Source organism: Prionailurus viverrinus, chromosome A1 (assembly GCF_022837055.1).
Source record: "Prionailurus viverrinus isolate Anna chromosome A1, UM_Priviv_1.0, whole genome shotgun sequence".
NCBI lineage: Eukaryota > Metazoa > Chordata > Mammalia > Carnivora > Felidae > Prionailurus > Prionailurus viverrinus.
In genome coordinates this window covers 157,254,394-157,276,028 of record NC_062561.1, presented here as the reverse complement: position 1 = coordinate 157,276,028, position 21,635 = coordinate 157,254,394, and the positions used below count along the sequence as shown (strand labels likewise).

Genomic DNA, 21,635 nt, shown 5'->3' with positions numbered 1-21,635 from the left:
TTTATGAACATAATAGTAAATGAGAATGCTCAGTTCTGTTGTTTTATATGAAAGCATTTGTGGGTTTTTACATGTAGGGGTGATAAATCCCTAAATTTTTGTTTAACAGATGATCATTTTCCAGTGGATTATTATAATGTTAAATATTGTTCAATTAACATATTTTTTCCTCAGGTTCTCAGAAAATGTAGTATGTGACTTCTGGCTATTATACTTTTGTTTGTTTGTTTGTTTATTATACTATTAGTCATTGGTACCCACAAATTTTTTTCACAAATGTTTAAGAAGTAAAGTTTAATAATCAAACAAACATTGGTAATACTCATTTTAAAATGGAATCATTTTAATAATTGAAAAACTTAATGGTTCTTTTATCAAAACATTCTTTATTATGAAAATCAACTTGGAACATGCACATTATGATATAACATTTTCACTGTCATTGTATATATATGTGCATGAAAATCTTTGACCATCAGTGTCACATCTATGAAGTCAAGTGCTTAGTATAAAACGTATCTTCTGCCTCAAAGCGGGTGTTATTTAACATCTCCACCTACTTTTTTTGAACTCAGAGGAAATCTGTGTCATTTACACCTGGGACTGTTAAAATTCTTTTCCTGAAGTAGTATTTTCTGAGTATGGGCTGATCGCTGAGTGGGGATTTATACAGGAGAAACGGCTAGCAGCTTTGAGAGTTAGACCAATCAGTCCCCTATTGTGGAAATGAGAAAACAATCCTTAGCTTTGGGTAAAATGTTTCAAGTCCTAATGGATTTACAGTCAAATTCTTTTGCCTCTGTCATTCTTAAAATTGAATTTCTTTTCCTTTGTTTATACATATATTTTTAATTTGCTTCTCCTCTTACCAAAACATTCATGGGAACTCTGGTTGAGTATCTAAGTGGAGATCTAAATTATTCACGTAAGGAAACAAAAAGTTATTTAAAATGAAGTACAGTGTATTGCCTCAATCAAAAGCAAAACCTATCAGTGTTTGTTTCTGCAACTTCTTTTTAACATTGAATAAAAACCCATGTGTATTGTTTAGAAAAGTGAAGTTTACTCTATTACTGATTTAATCTCTTCCACAATTGAACACTAGGAAGTACTAAATTAACAGATAAGTGCTAGTGAGAGATGATACTCTTGGCCTTTGTGTGTGTGTGTGTGTGTGTGTGTGTGTGTGTGTGTGTGTGTGTGTGTTTAAGGCAACAAGATAGTTTTGCCTGTTTGTTTTAAAGATTTTCTTTTTTTAAGTAATCTCTACACCCAAAGTAGGGCTTGGACTTACAACCCCTAGATCAAGAGTTGCGTGCTCTACCAACTGAGCCAGCCAGGTACCCTGATAGTATTGGCTTTGAAATTCTGATGCCAATGAAATATAAAAGACAATATTTTGAAGTTTTGATATTTTAGATCTCTATCACATGATCATACTGAATTGATTTTAGATAACTGGCATTATATTGTTTGTTCTCCAAAGTAGAAATTAAGTTTAAAATTCAGTTATTAGGAATACCTGGCTGGCTCAGTCGGTGGAGCATGTGACTCTCGATCTTGGGGTTGTGAATTCGAGTCCCATGTTGGGTGTGGAGATTACTTAAATAAAATAAAATTCGGTGTTAGCATTTCCATTAGTACAAGGCACACAGTATTCATTCTAGCAGTAATTATTGAAGTGGATACCAAGGTTTGTAAAATAGTCTATCTAGAAAAGAGAAGTTGCCTCTAAATTTTATAATGATCATTGTCAGAGAAAACTATATTGTAAAATTGTTTTATTATGCCTTTCTATATATTTTTTCCAAACTGTACTGAAATCACTTATAATCATTGTTGCAGTTCTTTTTGTAGCACAGTAAAAGAGTGAAATACCCTTCAGCTATTTGAAGAGGGTATATTTTTAATGGACATTTTTCTTATAATTTTTCTTAGTCATGGTTACAAAAGCCATAAAGTTCACAGTTGTTGGTATGTGAGTCTAGTTAGTAGAGCCTGGACCCTGAAGAGAAATAGGAAGACACAGCAGTCATAGTCCTTTTAAGACTAAGTAGCCAAGATCTAATGTGGAATCAGTATGTAAAAATGAGAAGAATCCTTACCCGACTTTATAGACAAGCTATTACTGCACAGATTTGGTTGGAGCTTTATGTTCACTTGAGATCGCTATAAAGAGACTTGTGTTGTCTTTATTGAACTTGAGCAGTTGGCCTTAATATCTCATTATTCAGATTAAACCTATGTTAATTTATACAGTCTTTCTATGTTTATTGATAAGTGATAATCTCATATTTTGCCTTGTTTCTGTGGCATACAGAGAAAATATAAAGCATACACCGTTTATATTTTAATGAAAGGAGCTTGTAGGGATTTGAGTTATAGAAAAATGCATACCTTCTTGACACTATGACTATATCTAAAGACAGAACTAATGAATACTAAATTTGGTTAGGATTACTCAGTCATGAACCAATGCGAGTTTTTGTTTTGTTTTGTTAAATTTTGATCGTGTGCCAAGTTTTCTGAGACACAAAAAGGAAACCAGAAATCAGACAGATGTTCAAAAATATTAAATACCCTGATAAGGTTTGCATCCTTGTGGTTTTCTCTGCTATCCTGACAGTTCTTTAAGGTTCTGTCATTTTCAGTCAACAGAGAGTACATGTGATCAGTGTATCTGATAAACTTGTCAATGCCTCTTTAAAACAGGATTCCCCAACCTATTCAATTCAGGCCCTCCCCCCCCCCCCCATTTCAAGTATCATCTTGATAAGATAGCTATGTCACAGGCATCTGTGTATAGCCAGCTCAGTCTACAACTAATTTGTGCAGGAAAAAATTAAATCAGGAGGTAAATTATTTCATGATTGCTCATTCCCAACAGAGTTAGGCATCATTCTGAAGAAAATATCAAATAATTGGTTTCAGGCCGTGTCAGACACATGCAATTCCCTTCTCTAATGGCTGTGTGTGGTAGCACCAGGCCTCAGGGGTCAGCAAAGAACTGGAAATAGCTTAGTGCCAGGCACGGCAATGGAGAGATGGAGCACATAGGAAATGAAGTGGCAATAAGTGCAATCCATAGGGGAAATGTGCTTCACTTGGAGTTTAATATATCGGTTCACAATCTGGCAAGAAGCCATGCAACAATTGTTTACCTTTTTGTCAGCATCTGCATCTGTTCTGTTTTGTAAACAGCACTTAACTCTCCGTCGGTAAATGCCGGAATCAATAACAACTGTTAAGGGATTTCCTAGCCCCCCCCCCTTCTTTTTTTTTTATATTCTATAACAAATGCACACTACAAACAATGTTTGCCTTAGATTAACAAGGAACAGACATTAACAGGGTCAAAGGGATTTGGTTGGGAACATTTTATAGCTTCTTGGGTTTACAGTAATTATATCTGTGTGATTTGAATGTATTTTGTAACCTATCCAAATTAAACTGTTAAAAAAAATGCTAGCAAGCAGTAATGAAGATGATTTTTTATAATTATCTTAAGTACTGTGTATAGAAAACTGCTGGCACTGTTTGTAATAATTTAGTTCTGTGCAATATTGTGTATTACAGCTGCTATGCAGAAATATTAAGTTGCCTTTTGCAGTTTTAGGAAATTAGTGATTATATCCAGCAGTACTAATTATTTTAAACATACAGTTATTAAAAAAAAATTACACACCACAGTGAGACATAAAAAAGGGTCGATCTGTGACTAGTGCCTATAAAACTAAATATATTATTAGTAAATGCAAAAGAAAGAACAACTACTTTTAAGTTCACTGTCTTCAGGGACTGAATAGATGAATGTTGTCATAAATGCAGGATTGTTACAATAGTGATGGCATCACTTAAAAGTGAATATCACCAAGATCAGAGGAACACATTATTACTAATGGGATTTATGCATAGATCTCCCCATGCACCACTTTGAAAACTTACTCCTTAAAATTTCCCCCTACACAATTGCTAAGTTGCCTTGCTTTTGGTTTATTAAACTACTTCATATCTGATTGAACCCAAATCTAATTTTGTTTTCTTCTATTTTTACTTGTATAATAAGCGTTAAATCTTAGGCTTTTCTAGTAATTTTTGTCAAATGTGTGACTTCTTTGGATTTTTCATTGGTTCACCATAAACCACAAATAAAATTGAGGAATTATTTGATCAGGTCAGTTAGTCAAGATTTACATTCCCTTGTCTTTTTTTTTTACTTTATGTGTCTTATGACACTGTGGAGTGAATTTTTTACTTTTTTTGCCAATCATTTTGCTATTTCACTTGTCTAAATTATTTTGGCCAACATTTTTTTTAAAGTTTGTCATATTTTTTTATTCAATAGATCCAATTAGAATTTAGAATTTGGAAATTTGGATAATAGTATCCTTCATACTCCTACTGATATAGAAACTATTTTGGCTTTATTTTCTTGACTGCATATTTATTTATTTCACTTTCTGTCACTGGGTATGATATTAGTGTATGGTAATATACATACAATCACAAGTTAGATGTACATTGTAAATTCATTGTTATCACCCAAAATATCTAGATTTTCATGCTTTCATCACCATCAGAATTACAATCCAGATTTCATAAACTGGCACTTCAAACTCGTTTATTTGATTGAAGGTATAGCATGTTTTGAGGCTTAGAAACTAGAGATGTGCCATTGAAAACCATAGACAGCTCTTAGAAGTCAGCTTTTCCCTTTTATAATTACTTCCTTTACCAAAGTCTCATGTTACCAAATATCTCTATAAATTTAAAGAACGTAAGAATGAAAGGCTTTAGCTAAGGCTGTTTGTGCTTTGCCTCTTGAACATCTGTTTGATAGGAATTAATGGCTCGCTCTTGCCATTTCATGTTAAATATTTTAAATCACACCCTAATCATTCAGTATACAAGTTTAAAACTCATGATTGAAATTTTCATACCCAAAGTCAAAACGTTCAAAGTTTTATTGTTCCTGAAATAATCAAAATGACTATTCTGCATTTATGTCAGCATAAAAGTTAACTGTGTCTTAGCAGAGCTTGAAAAATTTTAGTGGTGCTGTCCTGATGGAATGTGTAAGGCACTCATTGGGAGATGGGTGTTGTCTATGGATCATTGGCTAATTTTTAAAAATTGATTGTTAAAGGTAGCCCTTGTTGTATTAGGTGAAAGCAGTAATCATTATTCCCTAAGCAAAGGGAAAATTAAGTGCTAATTAGTAAGTTATGGAGTGTGCAGTAGTACTTAGAGGGTAAGCAGAATTTCCCCACTGGAAATTCCCCACTGTCCTATCTGGGGACAATAGAGTCAACAAATTGATTGCTGATATCTAATTGTGTTTTTCAAATCCCGCAAAGTACTAACTATTAAGTGTCAGGAGGGTTTTCATCTCCATGGCAAAGTTCCTGTATTGAAACCTTAGCTTGTAATAAAATTTGAATTTTATGCTATTATTTTAAGAGTTTATCCTACCCATGATTATTTACTTACATGTAGCATTCTTATCATTCATTAGATCTTTTCCTTCAAGATCTTGAAGTCTCTATTCAATTATAGTTTTATTTCCTTTTATTTACTTAAGATGAAACTTTGAAAAAAAGATATATGTCATCCTCTTTATATTAATTTTAAAACACTTTGAAGGATATTAGCTTTCATAGTCATCAAATGAGAATTGCTAAGTTGTTTATATTGTCACAGTTTGAAGATCTAATCTTTATTGGTGGTGCAATAGAGCTAACATATTTTATGCTCTTAGTTATGCCATAATGTAGATTTGATCTTGAAAATTAGCATTTAAGATATTTTAACTTGATGTCCACACAAAATAAAGATTTGAATACTGAGATTAACTTTTAAATATCAGGTAGACACAATCCTAAATGTCAACTTGATTTGTAACAAATATAAATGAATTATAAAAAGGCAGCTTCTGTTAATATAGTTTTTGATTTCTCAGGGAAAGAACAGATTTGTATTTTTTCCATAGTTAAAATTTACACACACTAAGATAAAATCTGATCTCCATGTTGAATCACTCACAAAAATAAGATTGTTCATCTAATACCAGCTTGGAGTTACTCGTGCCACTTTGTGATAAAAACAAAGGAGCACAGCTGCTTCCCCGATTTATCACAAGCCTTTTGGAGCCTTTCTAGCCTCCAAGTGAATTCCAAGCATGTAAGTCTCACTTTGGCAAACTGGAAATCTTGGCTCTTCCAACAACTGTAAATGGCTGCTTTCCGATCCTATTGCTTGGCATGAGTGAAAGCAAACTCAGCTGAGATTAAGGAGGGGCTTTACAACTTTCACTCCAGCTGATTGTCAGTTATCTCTCTACGCATTGGAGACAAAGACCACAGGACTGCCCTCAGCTTGCAGGAAATTCCCATTTCTTGCTCAAATTTACTTTTCTGTTACTTGAAACCGAAAACTTTGGAGAATTACAATCTTTAAAAAAAAAAATTTTTTTTAACATTTATTTATTTTTGAGACAGAGAGAGACAGAGCATGAACGGGGGAGGGTCAGAGAGAGGGAGACACAGAATCCGAAACAGGCTCCAGGCTCTGAGCTGTCAGCACAGAGCCCGACGCGGGGCTCGAACTCACGGACCGCGAGATCATGACCTGAGCCGAAGTCGGCCACTTAACCGACTGAGCCACCCAGGCGCCCCGAGAATTACAATCTTATCAATAAATGCCTTCTCTAAGATACCTTAAGGACTCTGATAATACTGTCTTTGTTATTTGTTAAAAGCAGCCCTTGTTTTAGACCTAATTGAGCTGATCTAACTGAGGCTCTTTCTTCCTTAGGCCCCTTTGAATTTCAGGTACATGTTTATGATCATAAGCCTTAGTACACAGGCTAGAATCCTAGGTGTCTTCCACATCATGCCCTTGTAGTACCCTGTCCTTTTGGTCTAAAGGTGATGAAGTCTGGCTCCAAGATATCTGGCTCCCTGGAAGATGTCGAAGGTTGGAAGAAGCAGAGTAGATGATTCCTCATTAGGAAGATACACATATTTGCCTTTCAAGTGGCAGAACTTTCTTTCTGAACCCTTGGGAGAAATCAGAGAGGCTCTTGAATTGGTCTTCTCTGAAGACAACCAAGGAGATGAAGAATGCTTAAGGCATGAGCAAGAGCTCAGAATCAGGATTGAGACTGTCAGATAATGGAAAAGTGGTGTGAGTGCAATGGGAAGCCTAGAACACAGGTGAGACAGGGACATGCATCGTGACTTAGAGGACAGTGGGGTCTCACTAGGGGTTTTCCCAGTTGAAATAGAGAGTTCAGTTTGGTGTTTTGAGAGAGGAGGTGGGGCCAGAGGATAGGTGGCTCCACATCCAAAATGAACGCCAGGAACATTTCTGGCCTAGATTTATATTGTGAGGACAGGAAGAAAGAGAGAAACTAAGATTTGGAAAATGTATTAAAGTATTTTTCATTTTGTTAAGTCTTTTTTTTTAATGGTTATTTATTTTGAGACAGAGAAAGAGAATGCATGCAAGTCTAGGGAGAGGCAGAGAGGGAGAGAATCCCAAGCAGGCTCCGCACTGTCAGTGCAGAGCCCGTTATGGGGCTCATTCTTAAAAACACTGAGATCATGACCTGAACTGAAGTCAGAAGTCGGATGCTGAGCTGACTGAGCCACCTAGGTGCCCCTCATTTTGTTCAGTTTTGAGGGCACTTTTATACATGAAAAGCTATGCTAAATTATATATTTCATAAACATGGATCTGAAATTTTTTCTAGGACACAGTTGTAGATGTTGTGATATCGAATATTTAAGATCTGAAATAAAGTGGAAATAAAGTGATCCACTGTCCCACTGCTAAAGCTGCATTTCATTAGAAATGGTCTTACTACTTTAAAAAATTACCAGAGTAATGAATTTTTATTTTAAAAATTAAAACATAAAATACATATTAAGAAGAAGGTCAAAAGGGGCACCTGGGTGGCTCAGTCGGTTGAGCATCCGACTTCGGCTCAGGTCATGATCTCCGGGTCTGTGGGTTCGAGCCCCGTGTCAGGCTCTGTGCTGACAGCTCGGAGCCTGGAGCCTGCTTCGGATTCTGTGTCTCCCTTTCTCTCTGCTCCTCTCCCGCTCATGCTCTCTCTCTCTCTGTCAAAAATAAATAAACATTAAAAAAATAAAAAAAGAAGAAGGTCAAAGTCCTCACATTTCCTTCCCTCCAATCCCAGTCTCCAGGATCACCACTCTTATTCACACTTTGTTCATACTCTAGAATTTTTCTATGCACATGTAAAAATTGATATACAAATTTATATTTTTCAAAATGAGATCAAACTAGACATATTGTTCTGCATTGTGCTTTTTTCAATTAAAATTTCATGACCTCCTCCCGTGTCATTGCAATTTGGTTTGACATTCTTTGCAGCAGAACTATATTCCCTAATAGAGATGTAGCATAATTGATTTGCATATGGCTAAATTTAAATTGGTCTTATCAGGTTGTTGGCTCAATGGATTTAGAAAATCTTAATTTTTTTCTCCCCCAAAGCAACATGCCCACTTTTAGAGAAATATGCGTACATACACACACATGTGTGCGTTTAATCAAACATGCATGTATGTTTAAAATGTATAAATTAAACAGTGATAGATCTTTTACCCTCTCCACCCCTAACCCTAAAACCCTAAAGTAATCCCTGTTTTACAGTTTAACGTGTGCCCTTCCACATTTATGTGTGTGCATGTACTGTATATGCACATTCTACAAATTCCTCTGCAATTTTTTTTAATTTACTATATCATGGACCTCTTTTGTATTAATATGTACAAAATGATCTGTATTATTCTTTTTAGGGGCTGCCATATTGTGTTTATGATTATGTCATTATTTAATTAATTAACTAACTTCTGTTGATAGATATTAGGGTTTTCCCAGTTTCTTTTTGTTTGTATGCTCGTGTGAGTATCTTTTGAAGTTTTATTTCTAGAAGAGACATTGGTGAGCCAAAGAAAAAGCTAATTAAATTTGGTATGTGAACTCAAAATAGCCCTCCAAAATCAATAGACTTACTGGGTTTTAACTACAACTATTCAGAAGCATAAATATCTAAGTTGATGCATGAATTCATTTGAACATCAGATCATTATGACTTTTTTTGAAGTGTTAAAATTCCTGTGCTCACCTGCCTCCTCCTGGATTATCAAGGCTATTGCTGTCTTGTCAGCTGTCCTATTGCTGCCAAAAAAGGCCCTCAGCAAAGGGATGGGGGTGTAGGAAGGACACTTAATGCTCGGTGTCTTGTAGGGGGCTTTGCAGCTGGAGAGACGTGGCTTTGCATTCCAGCTTTGCCACTTGACAGCTACATGGCTTTGGACAGGTTGCTTATCTTCTATGAGCATCAGTTTAGTCTGTAAGATGGACATGATAATAAAATCTACCTCATAGTATCTAAGTATTAATATAGATGTACTTAGTGTTTGGCACAAACTAAGCATTTTTTTATCATTATTTTTTTAAGTTTATTTATTTATTTTGAGAGAGAGTGAGTGAGCAGGGGAGGGGCAGAGAGAGAGGGAGAGGGAGGATCCCAAGCAGGCTCTGCACTGTCAGCACAAAGCCCAACGCAGGACTCAAGCTCAGGATCCGTGAGATCATAACCTGAGCTGAAATCAAGAGTCAGACGCTTAGCTGACTGAGCCACCCAGGCACCCCTTGTTATCATCATTTTAAACATATACATATATACATACATAGCATTAAACTGAAAATGTGACTTGTCATATATTAATATGGTGTTCCTAAATACCTGTACATGACAAAGGGCTGCTTATTTGTTACTTTTGTCAATTTCTCATTGAATAATTTTGTCTTCAGAATCTTTCATATAATATTCTCTGGAAGTGCTATATTAACATTTTCCAATTTCAAAATAAGCAATAGTAATGAAATCAGACTAAGTTAAAATAATAGATGCATGTAGATTCTCTCTTTTTTATCCTCTTGACTCCAACCATCACTGTGTTGGAAGGGCTATCTGATGTAGGTCCTGCACTGATCCCCCCACTGGAGCTTGTGTATTTCCAGAGCTAAATAAATGCCTGCTCAGCTGGTCCCTGGGATGGTCCACAGGCACTCCAAATACAGCATGGATAAAACAGAACTCCTCTTCATTCCCCCTAATCCCTGTTCCTCTTCCCCAGCCCAAGTTAATGTCACTAATAATCACTCAGGCAGAAACCGTGACTCATTTTCCCCTTCTGCCCACCTCCCCACTGTCAAAAGAATTACCAAGATTCTTTAATTTGCCGTGTCACCTAAATGTTTTCAAGTCTATCTACTCTCCCTTCTTGCCATCAAGGCCCGATTTCTGTCTTCATCATCTCTCATTTGGACTGTTAAAAAAATCTTTTTTATTGGATTCCTTGCCCTTATTCTTGTATTTTCTGAAACATCTGACAAGCACATGCCACTCCCCATTGAAGGCCCTTCACTGGCTCCTCATCACTGTCAGCATACAGCCCCAGCTCTTCAGTATTAGAAACCAAGCCTTCCTTGACCTAGCACCTGCGTTCTCCAGCCTCATGTCGTGCCTCTACACACCTCATATTTTTCACTCTCTGACAACATGAAACTGACAGCCCCGCTCATGCTGTGCTCTCTCTCACCTCCTTACCCTCTTCCCTTCCCTTCTTTGCCTAATTCCCATCGATCCTTTATGACAGCTCATGTGTCATTTCTTCCAGGAAGCTTTCTCTGAGCTAGAGCCCCTAATCCATACTCCCACAGCATCTCCGTATGCCTTTCTCAAAGCTCTTAGCATATTCTATTAAAATATCTAATTAGGGGTCTGTCTCCCCATATGGACTCTAAGCACCTCAAGGGCAAGTATTATTTATTTTCCTCAGCACCCAATCCACTGCCTAGCACACAACAGGAGTTCAGTGAATATATTTTTTCAACTGCATCGTTTTCTTGAAATAAATCAGTGTCTGGAGGTATAATGTAGGAGACAACTTATCAACTTACTAATTGAGCCTCTACAATATTTTAAAAATATTGTGCTAAGATGAATGGGGATTCCAAAAAGTATAAGACCCACACTTCCTATATAGATAGAGAAATAAAATGCGAATGTGAAAAGCTGCTGGAAGTTATGCAGACAAGCAGTTGCAGAGCTCTGAGAAAGTGATTCCAGCAGGTAGGGGTCCCTTCTGCTGTCCAGGGTGATGAAGATGACAGATGACATGGAACTGAATTGGTTGCAGGGTGAGCGAGATCTGGAGAAGCAGAAAGCGGGAAGAGTTGAGTGACAGTGTTCACTCCCTGGTGCTTTCCTATAATGCAGAGTAGGGGATGTATACAGAGTAGAGGGTTTATTTGGAAGACACAACAGTAAGAAGAACACCCGGGCCTGGTTTCTCAGGTCTTCTGGCTTTTCCCATCTCAGCACTCACTCCCAAGACTTCCAACAAGATACCTTCTTCTGTTCCTACTCTCTATCACCCACTCACACCCCCAGCTCAACTCAGCAGTAGATAATAATATTCCTTTGGAGAATAACTACTTTCCTTGAGGCAATCTTTTCTGAAGTTTGAAATCAATTTAAAGTCTACTTTTATTTGGTGTCTTCAAGTACTTTCAAATCTAGGGCTAACACCTAGAGAAAGGGTGAGAAAGACTAACCCATCAAGCCATATGTGAGGGAAAAAGCATATAATACCATATTAAATTAATTAGCAACTAATTTGTCTCTTTAAGTACATTAGGAATTCATAAAAGGGAGGTTTTACTGTGAGGGAGAGCAAGCTGGCAAAACTTCATGAAGAATATGGCCTTGAATTTGGCCTTGAAGGATGAGTAGCCCTTGTAGAAGCAGATGGAAAGAGAAAAAGGTTCCCTTGCAGTTCAGCAGTACCAGCAGTAGGGGCTATTGTTTGAGACAGTGGAGAGTACTGTGACTGGCACATAAGAGATATATGTAACTGATGAAGACATTAGCCAGGACTCTGAATGTGCAAGTGACAGCTTTGTTCTTCCATTCCTCATCTCTACTTCTTATACAAAAAAAAAAAAAAAAAGCAGAGAGGGAGAGAGAGAGATGAGCATTTATTTAAAACTAACATGGTAGTTCACACGAGAGAAGAAAGAGCTAAACATTTAAACCTCTGGAAAGATAAGGATTGGAGGATTTCTGGAAACCTGAGCAGCTGAAACTTCGCTTTCTAGTGTATTGCATTATCTGTCGCCTGGGTTTCTCCCCACGAGGTGTTGTCAGACCAGTGGTGATTCCACTCAATAGAGTATGTGCACCCTAGGAGCTTCCTGCTTACGTCCCAACAGCTTCCCTTGTACTTCAGTTCAGAAAGTCTCAAGGAAAACCTCTGCTTGTCCAAGGGATCATCAGCTTGTTACCAGAAGGAGGAGGAAAGTGTTAGGCAGACAAAAACTAAGATGCCAAATAAATGGTGGACTGAATGAGTGATGAGATATGTAGCATGAGGAAAGGTTACAGGGTCTTGAAAAACAGTCATTGATGTCTCAATTATACATGGTCTTGTTAAAGTTTGTAGAGCAGCAAAGTAACTAGAGAGAGCCACTGAAGAAATAGAACTTGTCCAGTAATAGATAAGATTACCTGAATGGGGAGAAAGATACAAAGAAACCACCTAGAAGACCATTTTTATCTCGATGCCCCTTTTTAGCCCTGCTTTCTCCCTTTGTGTGTCAACTTATCCCTGACTGTTTCTCTCTTTCGCATTCTTCCTACTTGTCCAGGGCTGAGGTTGTCCCTTTCTGCAAAGGGATAAAGAGTTAATATTTTAGCCTTTGCAGGCTGTACACCCTGTGTCTCTACTACTCAACTCTGCACTGTGGCACAGGCCAGCCACAGACAATAAATAAGTGAATCAGTGTGGCTGTTTCAATGAAACTTTTTATTTATGGACACCGAAACTTGAATTTCATATAATTTTCACATATCATTAAATACTCTCCTTCTTTTGATTTTTCTCTCATCCATTTACAAAGGAAAAAAGCCAGCTTAGCTCACAGACCATACCAAGACAGGCTATGGGCCAAATTGTCCACACACTATAATACAGTGTTCTCTGTTTGAGAACATTGCCTTCTAGTCTCCTACTGCCTTTCTCTTTTTCTATATACTCCTGCCTTTCTTTCTTCTTCTTCACACCCAGCTGCCAACAACCCTGTACCCAAAAATGCAATGCAAGTTGAATTCTAAAATACTGTGTTTATTGAACAATTTCATTTTTTATTATGATATAAAAATCAAATACACCTAAGATTTGCTTGTATATCAAAAAACAAAGTCTAGTTGTTTAATTTTCATGTATTTGTATTCACTTTTTTTTCAGTTAGAAAATGTTCCCAGGGAACAAACCCTAACAAGACAATAGAGCCCAGCATTGACCATTTATATCAAAATAGGATGACCATCGACTCCTGATAATTTCTTCAACTAGTTCTTTATCCTTGCATTTTTCTTCACTCTGAATTTTTCTTATATATTGAACCTAATGCTTTTCCTCCTGCCTGAACTTAAATAAAGGGGGATAAATTTATTCTGAAGAGACGGGCATGGCCACAGGAGCTGATGGTGATAGGTCTGAGGTATGACTCTTGTTAGTCACCTCTGTCTTGCTTTTAGAGAGCTTATTCTGTTCCTCTGGGATGGGTCACCATGAGTCGTATGCTACCTGGTACCTAGTGCATTACAGGCACAAGGGAAATCTTTGGTTGAATTAGCAAGGGAAACACACTTAAAGGTAGTTTCTGTAGTTCGTAGGTCTTGAGGAAGACTGTAAAAGATGATATCTGCTGCCAAGGTTCTCCAAAGTCCTCTGTGAACTTTGAGGGAAATATGACCTTGCCTCTATGTCTGGGTAACTATTTGTCAGGTGAGGGGGGGCAGCTAAAAGTGTAAACTTAACCACAAAATTTGCTGTGTGAGGTGCCATCACACCTGGGAAATGGCATCCCGAAGTCTAGGACCTGCCCTAGTCTCTGTTAGAGTAACGAGCTCATGACTACAACTTCCTCGGTTGGTACAAGAGATTGCTCTTATCACCATGGCTATCTCTTTCCATAGTAATTTTAACATACATTCATAAGCATTATAATTTGCCTCTCTGATAAAAAGTGTGAAGAGAACCTTAGTCTTTATTTTTTAATATAAAAGAGGAAAAGTGTTCAATTTTGAAAGGTTAGAATTTAATTAGAAAATATATTAGGAGGCGCACAGACTCAGCAGGTGTCTTGACTTAAATCCATCTTTTTGATGATGGCATGATTTTTATCCCAGTGCTAAATTTTTAAAATTAGTTTCTAATATGTTATACTAAGAGTCGATAATGTAACATCTCTGTCATGGTATATTCCTTTAAAAATGAAATATCAATTCTCCAATACAACCTTAGACAATAGTAAAAATGAATTGTTAATTTAGTTTAAGGTTTTTCTATTGGTTAATTTTTGGTCATGATAATAGAAAGTAACACATATGGTGAGAGATATAATTAACTGAACTTTAGCAAAATTTGAGGCTAAGAAAGGGATATTAGGAAGATACTTCATTAATGATGTGCTATTAGCATACAGTACTTAGAATTTAAACCTCATTTCATTATACTAGAAATGTCTTTTTATTAAGCTGTTCCCTGAGAAGGTCAGCATATCTAAGTATTTATAACTGGGAGTTAAACTAGCCTAAAACAAAGCCAGCTGAGAAAATATTCAGAAATTTGCCCCGGGTATGGTTCTCAATTTTGGCTGTATTCAAATGTAAGCCATTCTTAGATTAGCATCTTCAACTCCTGGTGGCCACATCAGGAGTCAGATATTCTCTCATGTTCTCAGCCAAAAAAACAAAATAAGAAAGGTAGAAAATAGGAGAGGGCTACAAGCATTATACCCTTGGCATATGAGCAAGAAGTCCGATCCCTTGTTAATGTAATACTGACAGCTTTTGCCAGAGAAGATGGAATGGAGTGTGGGAGAATTTGTTATCATTTAGGAATACGTTTAGGTATCATCCAGTGGAGCCAGTGTTGGCTAGGGAATAATAAAGGGTAATAATAGAAGCAGTTTCTTTTCAGTTTTTCTCATTGACCCAGAAGAATAGCTTCAAGGTGACTCTATCCTCGTTAGTCGGCTAGGTGATTCTTGATATGGGAAGGAAAGGGATATTTGTTTGTTGTGTGGGTCCCTCCAAAGGGAACAGCAAACCTCTCTCTCATGTGGGAGCTTTTGGTGGGCTGTGAAGCTTTATTTTAAGTGCAGCAGTTTTCTCTGTCCATATGTCTACCTGCCTTTAGATCATGAATACTGATCCTGTCAATGGATATAAAATTAAGTGTCGCAACTACCTGGGCCCAGAACAGTCAGAGAAAAAAGATATAAAAAATGCAGATGAAGTATATACTAGCAACCCAGTTTTTTATAATAGAATGTTTCAGTTGTCATATACGATTATCTATGCAGTGGCCAGGTAGTGCTCATCTGTGTGTTTGTCTAAGTTCCTGAAAGGATGGAGTATTAGTTATTCCTCAGTTTATTCCCTCACCTTACCCAGGACCTATGTCACAGAAGTCAGGAGGGTTAGCTGTCTGTGTAAATGTTGAGACCTTTATTTTATCACACGGAAAGTGTGAAAAGATTATAAGGTAGAAGCTAGACTAGACTTATCCTTCTTGCAAGGGAAGTAGAATTTTTAGGGGCTATAGGTTCCCATAGTGGGAGGGATCTATGGGGCCTACTTCTCATAAAGTCAAGCAGACCAAGGCAGAGGGCCTCAAGCTGATCAAGTAGAACCCTAAGGCCTTAAAGGATCTGGGAATCTCCCAAAGCTGTATGCAAACATGATTTCTATGAACATGGGTGCCTAACTTAGATTCTAAAAAAGATGATGACCACACCCACACAAAATCAAAACCCCCATATGTGGGTTTGAAGAACCCACATAGCAAAGAAGCAGTGGAAGGTCTTGGAGTGGGCTCCCATGCAACTTTATGAGTGTTTAAGCTTAGAGATGGTTGAGTCCATTTAATAACAGTAATAAGATCTCTGATATGTTTCTAGTTCTTTCTCCTCCGAACATTTCCTGTTCAAATTGGCATATAGTAATTAATGTGAAACTCATTTAATGTTAGTATTTTACTAAAGAACCATGTTTATGGCAGGGAGAAAAAGCTAAATAAAATGAGTTAAAAGCAGTTAGTTTTGTCTCTGATACTCACCAGTATGTATAATTCTGGTCATTCATTCATGTAGGCACTCTGATGAATAGTGGGAATGCAGTAATGGGGAAAAAGGATCTCTCCCTTGAGGAGATTAAAGTTTCAGGACACATCTCCCAAACTTATAATTACAATGTGACATAGTGCTAAAATGAAGGTATGTGTGAGGTAAAATAAGAAAGAGCATGTAGAAAAGGAAAGTAAGTTGGTGTAGGATCTGAGGGCAGGCTTCTCAAAGGAAATGATAATAATATCTAACATTTATACAGGACTTACTACCCCTCAGTTACTGCTCTGAGATGTTAACTCAGTTAAACCTCATGCGCTGTTGAGTCATAGAAAGACTAAATAACTGTCCAAAGTCACATGGCTGGGAGAGAGTAGTGTCAGGATTTGAACCCAGGCCATATGGCTCGTAATTCCACATGTTAGCTACTCCACTCTGTTACCTCCTGTACTTCAGGTAGTGGTGCTATGAACAGTATTCCATATAATAAAACATGAGGGAAAAATGGAAGTGGGGAGAGACAGAGAGACTCAGAGGAGTCTAACTTCCAGTTTTTAAGAGTTTAATGTTTTCTGATTTCCAATTCAGATTCATTAACCTTTACAAGAAATTTTTTTTAACTTTTTTTTTTTTTTTTTTAAGTAGGCTTCCCACCCAGTGCAGAGCCCAGCATGGGCTTTCAACTGACAACTCTAACATAACGGCCTGAGCTGAGATCTAGAGTCAGACGCCTAACCTACTGAGCTACCTGGGCGCCCCTTTAAGATTTTATTTTTAAGTAATTTCTACACCCATCATGGGGCTTGGACTTACAACCTGAGATCAAGAGTCGCATGCTCCACCTACCGAACCAACCATTTCCCCAGATTCATGAACTTTTATGAGGCTCAGCTTTCCCTATAATTCCTTCTCCATTGTCTCACCATAAAGAAGGGTCCTGATACTTATCTCTGGGGTGTCGAAATTTCCACACATTCAGCTTGTGTTGAATTGCATTTTCACTTCACTTCAAAGATAAACACTTCACCCTTTCAATCACATGTTCAGTCTCTCATCCATTTACTCAGTTCATTTTAAAGTTTTACCCTGTTTTGGGTGGTACATATGGAAGCTTCTTGATGAGATAAGAAATAATAAATTCAGTTTGAAAACTAAGGTGGAAATACTCCTTTCTTAGTTTTATTTCAAATATTTTCTGGGGCGCCTGGGTGGCTCAGTCAGTTAAGGCTCCGACTTCGGCTCAGGTCATGATCTCGCATCAGCTCTGTGCTGACAGCTCAGAGCCCGGAGCCAGCTTCAGATTCTGCGTCTCCCTCTCTCCCTGCCTTTCCCCCACTCCACTCTGTCTCTAGCTCCTCCAAAAATACATAAACATTTAAAAAAATGTTTTCCTACTTGTATATATTTGAAAAATAACTAAAAGTTAAAAAAAATAATGCCAAAGCAAAAGGGGAAAATAGCTTAATGCCTGTAGGTTGTCCATGATTTTCCAGGTTCTTATTAGGCTAACACGACAAAGAAGATTCCTTACACACTTGGGGACATAGTGTGTGCATTCTTTCCTTCCCCTGCTGTGTGGCTCCATGGAGGCAGGCGCAGGCGCTCCGGGAGGCACAGTGCTCATTCAGGCTTCTGGAATACGACAGTGTGCTCCAAAGTCCCACCTGCTCTCAGGAAGTGACTTGGGTACCGGGAAAAGTACTGCTTATTATTTGTTCCCATGTGGTCCCTGCTGACTTCTTTTGTAATATTGTTAAAAAGTTTTCTTTACTGAAATAAATATATTCCATTTGGATTATGCCATGAATTTCATCTGCAATAATGAGCCTTCCAGTAGCTTTTGTGTGTTACCTCTTTTTTACATCATTTGTCTGGTGGCACCAAGAATGCGCCTCACTGAAAATGGATCCATTTACGGTCAATAATAGAGTAGCTAGTGTTCGTTTTTCTTGGGAAAACTAAAATGTGCTTCTTTTATCCTATTATACTGATCCACCAGCTTCAGATTATCTGATTTTCAAGCTTCTCATTTTCTCCTGTATCTTAATGCTATTATTAACAAGAATTCTGTTGCTAATGGTTTTGAAAAATAATATGTGTTCTTTCAGCAACTACCTGTACTTTTATGGTTTGTCTGATTTAGCTGGACTTTGATAATTAATCCAAATACTCTTTGTTGTGGATCAAGTGTGAGGAGACCTAATGTTTCTCAAGATTTGTTTTCAATTTCCTTAATTTTGCTATCAGAGAATGGAGTTAAGATTCTAACTATTAGTCACTAGGTGAAAAACACTTGTAAGTGTAGAGTTTATAGTCTATATTCTTTATGAGTGATATATCCATATATATGTATACTATGATGCATATGTATATATATGTATGTGTGTATATATTTGAAGAGAGAAGAGAGGTTTTTTTAATTCATTTTAGAACAATATTTCTATGAATATCTGTGCATATTTTTTCGTGGTGAGATATTTTTCTTAAGTATAGTCTTTTTTATTTGTGTATAGTTGGCTTACGATGTTACCTAAAGTATATATAATTTATTTTTATTTTTATTTTTTTTAGAGAGAGCGTGCGACCTAGGGAGAAGGGCAGAGGGAAGGAGGGAGAGAGAGAGAGAGAGAGAGAGAGAGAGAGAGAGAGAGAGAGAGAAAGTCCAAAGCAGGCTCCATGCTCAGTGTGTAGCCCAACGCAGGGCTCAATCCCACAACCCTGAGAGCATGACTTGAGCTGAAACCAAGAGTCAGACATTCAACCAACTGAGCCACCCAGGCACCCCTAATTTTATTTTTGTTAACACATACAAAAAATCCTATTTTAGGATTTATCAATATGCTCTATCAGGTTCCCAGCTCATAATTGAGTTTATATATATTTTGCACACATTTTCTATTTTAGAAATAATCTTCAAATTTCTTTTGTCTAACTAAATACTAAAAAAAGTATATAATACTGTATTTATTTATGCATGTGTTTGTTTATCTATTTATTTATTGACTCAATCTATAGTCATTGTTTTGAAGAATGCATTTCAGGAAGAGGTATAAAATCTTTCTTTGTTCTGAGACAAACCTACCTACTTCTAGGACCTGTGGAATTTCATACATTTATTTTTTTAACCAATTTTTTTTGTTTGTTTTGTTTTGTTTTTAGTGCCCACTTTGTGTAAGAAATTATGCTGTGTTCTTGAAATATTATGATGAATACACTGGAAATAATCTTGGGCCTCATGGAAATCATTTCACATTTGTGATGAATGTGCCTATAAAACCACAACTATTCTTTGGGTGTTTTCCTAGGAGCAGGTCTTTTGCCCAGAGCAGATGTGTAAGATATGCTTTTAGAAATTTCCTACCATTGTTCTATATTTCCTCCAGAAATTTTTTTAAAAATCAGAAATCAGAAAAAAGGGAACATTTCTCTTTTAAGTCATTGTTTTACACAATAGCACCTCTTTGGTTGACTTGCTAAGACCCAAATCCCCAGATTTTCTGATGTCCAAAGAGTAGTTTTCTGCCATAACAGTTTTTAACTAGAATTCATGGACTCCTCAGGCAGTGGTCTCAAACTCCAATAGGTGGAAAACTCAATTGAGACACTTGTTTAACAGGCATATGGTGATGGCCAAGGAATATATTTGCATTTTTAACAATTCAGGAGGTCCTGGACCACAGTGCCCTGTGAGAGCCATAATGGACTTCAGGTGGTTCTGTTTAAGCCCTGAAACAATGACTACATAGATTTTTTTCTTTTTTCTTTTTTTTCTTTTTTTTTTTTTTTTTTTCAATGAGAGGGTCCATAGGGATTTAGGAGACTTTGATTAGTTTCTCAAAGGGGTCTGCAGAATACTATGATGCTATAAGGAGCAGTAGTTTACAAATGGAAGCAAATACTGGTAAAATTAGTCACAAAGCCAGCAACAAGAACCCTCTGCTAAAGGTCTAACAATTGGAGGAAAGACTACAAGTCAGATATAAGTATTCAAATAGTTCTGTAATCTAAACCAGTGTGTCCTATACAACACTGCTGTTTGAGAACATCCCAAAAGTTAATAGATTTGTTGGTAAACTGGTGTCTCAAAAAAGTTTGAGAAACATTGTTTTTTTTTAAATTTACATTATTATAAAAGTAAATAGATTTTAATATGCTAATTTGCATTGCGGGTCTCTTTAAGTAGCATTTAGTATGTAGTGATTCCTAAACCTATTTGATCATAGAATCCTTGTAGAATGAGGTTTGAGAAATGCCCTTTGATGAGGGACAGATATTCATCTTTCAGTGGAGCATATAAAAAACTTTTATCATAACTCTGTCATGAAGAAAAATTTTAATTGTGTTCTAAATACTAAATAATAAAGCAGGGAATCATATTTTAGAAAAATTTTTATTAAAATAATATGGGGGAGGGGGGAAAAACCCTCAACCTGGACTTATTCATTGTTAGTTAATGGTAAATCAAAGTCTTACCCTAAGATGGAAATGTAACCTTTGTTTATAATATTATTAGGATTTAGAAGAATTTTATATTTTTTAAGAATCATAGAACTCATCCTATAATAAACTGACAATCATTATTTCAGGTATTTTATAGCAGTGATTAGGGGACAGCTAAACATATTTGCCTGTGGATAAGCCTGTATGCCCAAAGTTTCTTGAAAGAAGACAGTCATATAATGTTTAGGAAAAAAAATAGATAAAAGGCCAGATTAGTTTAACAGGGAAGATGAATTGATTGTATTCAGGTAAGATTTTCTGGGGAGGTGAGTTGGAGGACAGGACAAACAGAATGGTGAAAGAAAGAGGAAAAAAAGATTAATTGACTGAAAGCAAAAGTAAAAGGGGAAACCCTTTCCTAATTTTGTTGACAGTGAAGAGTCTGAGAAACAGAACAATAGATATGTGTAGGCAAATAGAAATTATGAGCTAAGATGTGATGAGTAGAACTCTAGTCCTGGGAGATATTGTAGGGAAAATAAGACAAGTTTGGGCTATGCTAGTCCATCCTTTGTGTTTAATTTTGCTTTAAATGGACTTCCACAAAATGAATTTATCACAGAATTATTTTTCCATAAATTAAGAACCTTCACAATAGCCCTTGGGAGAACACTGAGCTAATAGTAATAGGAAATAAGGACTACTAATTAATGGACCTCTACCATAATCATTGCTTCTTGGGGACAAAAATTATTAGATTTAGGTCACACATATTTTTCTGTCCTCTTTCACTATGAAGTTGTAAAGATGCATTGAATTGAAAAGCCTTTAGCACTCAATATTGTTAAGTTTATGCAATACAAGATTATTCTAAATCCAGATCATGAAGGTAAGACCTCTTCATATGGAATCCTCAGGCCCTACATAATTTTTTTTCATGTTTATTTATTTTTGAGAGA

The 21,635-nt window shown here is 36.7% G+C and overlaps 1 protein-coding gene across 3 annotated transcripts in view; it reads left to right on the top strand.

Moving 5' to 3' along the window:
• Nucleotides 1-21,635, top strand: part of KIAA0825 (KIAA0825 ortholog) — a 385,582-nt gene that overhangs the window by 77,066 nt on the left and 286,881 nt on the right. The window lies entirely within an intron of this gene.